The sequence below is a fragment of the Penaeus japonicus genome, unplaced genomic scaffold (genome assembly GCF_977035675.1).
Source record: "Penaeus japonicus unplaced genomic scaffold, GWHDUDI00000001_assembly GWHDUDI00000002, whole genome shotgun sequence".
NCBI lineage: Eukaryota > Metazoa > Arthropoda > Malacostraca > Decapoda > Penaeidae > Penaeus > Penaeus japonicus.
This window is the reverse complement of record NW_028234404.1, coordinates 29193304-29195803: the sequence shown is the minus strand read 5'-3', so window position 1 is coordinate 29195803 and position 2500 is coordinate 29193304.

Sequence of the window (2500 nt, the reverse complement as noted above, 5' to 3'; positions counted from 1 at the left end):
GAAAACACTGGAGGGGCGGGGGGAGGGAGGCAGAAGAGGGAATGAGGGGGGAAGAGGGAGAAGAGGGAGGGAGGCAGGCAGGCAGGTGGAGGGCCAAGACAATGGATAGGGGCAAGGGTGGCAGCGGAGACACACGAAAGGATTTCCGGGTCACCAGCAGGTCAATTACTGTAAGGTATGTCGGAGGTCATTCCAGAGCCCCGGGTTGTGCGTCTTTAGCTCGGTGGCATCGAGGTTCAACCGCTGACAATCTGCTCTTTCGAATCCCGAGTGGAAGGAGGCTGGTAGGGGGTGGGGGAGGGGGAGGAGGGCTTTCATGTTTGGTGGTCTCCTTTTGTGCGTTAGTAATAGAAGGACAAAGTGAAAAGAATAATATTTGATGAATGACTCAGTGATTTTTATGAAAAATGAGATTCTAACTATGATATTTGAATGGGATATGTACCTCCCTAATGCTCTCAGAGATATAGGGATAAACAGATGAAAGCAGGATCATCTAGTAATCTAAAATACAAACTGTAAATAAGGTCTTAGAAATACATAGAATTGTCGTTTCATTATAAGATGGCAAGAACAAATGAAATTATGTACATACTGAGAAAAGGAGATAATTACTCAATCAAAACCATAATAGGTAAATATTGACGTGGCAATAACGAGATTAATAAATGTATATAAACTCTTGAATAAGATGATCAGGGATTGATTTTGAATTTATTAGCAGCAGTAGATGTAGTATTAGTAGTAGAATTAGTTGTAGTAGTAATAACACTATTAATAGTAAGAGCTGTAGTGACAGCAACAGTTTTAATTATATTTGTTGTAGCAAAATATTAGCGTTTGCAGGCATAATAGTAGCATCAGCAGCAGTAGTAATACTGATAGTATGTTAATAGTTGTGGTAGCCGGGGTGCTAGTAGTAATAGCAGTAACAATAATAAAAGCAGTAGTAATTGTTGTAATCAGTCTCTTATCACAATTAATAGAAATATCTCTTTCATTAATATTATAAACTCTCGTGTAAAAGGTAAGAATGCAGACCCTCTTACGAAAACAGATCGTGTGCAAAATTCTCAAGATAGGAGAAGAAAAGCACTTTGTTTCGCACGAAGGAACACCAAGGGAATCGATAAAGGAAACGCTCTTCGTTATATGTTGCAGTGTGTCCGAATAGAAAGCAGGAAGCCACATGCAATTCCAATTAATTCAGACAACTATTCGTAATATATCCGGATCGATCGATTTATATAAGGAAGGATCAAGAAAAGAAATAAATAAAAAGAAAGAAAAAAAAACGTGAATCTCCATCACAGTAATTTAAAGGGTATTGTGTGTCAAGCCAAAAGCGATGTGTCATTAGTGGAGTACAAAGCTTCTATTCATCTCTCACATTATTTAAAGTTTCTTCTTCCTATCGGCGCTGACAGAAAAACGCTCTGCTTAGAATGGAGTATAACATTGTGTTGAGAGATTGACTGGTGTATTTTTTTTTAATCCTTCTAAAGGTTTCAATGGATCTAGCTAAATAGTAAGGCTCGCTTCTTTCGACAAAACGGCATTAAGCTAGTTCAGCACATTCGTTCTAAATAATTTTCATAAGTAGCCTTGATTTTTTTTTTTATTATTATCATCAACGTCATAACTGCATTTTTTTTCTTCTCGCAAACACAGCCTGTCTAGAATGAATAGTGTTTATCCCGCCTAGAACTCGTGTCCACAAAGATATCCAGCGCATACAAGCCTGCAAACACACGCGCTCACGGCCTGACATGGGCACATTTGCAAGCCACGCTTCGCCACCCTTGAGGTATTTGCAAACTCATTCTATATCCCCGGAGGACTTGCGGACAATGAGCGAGCGAGGGGAAGAGTTTTGGGCAGTAAACAGAGACTAAAAGCGGCCATTACAGCGCCGAGATCAATACATCTAATGAAACCCCGGAGTGGAAAGACTCGTTTACATGTGGACTTTGGGCTAGTTGATGAGCCTATGATGATCGGATCTCGGCTAATCTCGTTCGGAGAGCTTTCCCGGTTTCCTTGGCGCCCATTTTTAGGTCGCGAAGACCGTCGCTTAACATGCCTGCATTAAACTACGTCCATTTATTTGACTATGCATTCAACCTACGATGGATTGTGGCCTGTTTCGCAATGGAAAACTCGATTCGTTTATAAGATTTTTAAAATATGTAAATAAAGCTACACAATACCATAGCGTGCTTCACATCCTCTTCATTCTGTATTAATAAGAAGAAGTTGAGTCTTCTTCCACTGAAAAAGAGATTTCAGAAATCCGCAGCGCCATCCAATGCAGCTTAGCACTTGCTGACCCGTGGTGTTAATGAGCAAGCAGCGTTGCCAGTGGTAACCAGATCCTTCCCACGCCACGTAATCAGTGTTGCGATCGAATTTTTCACCCAACGCCCCTTTAAGCAGACGAAATCACCTACGACAAATCACATCATTTTACCACATACCACATTCGAATCGCTCTCACGTC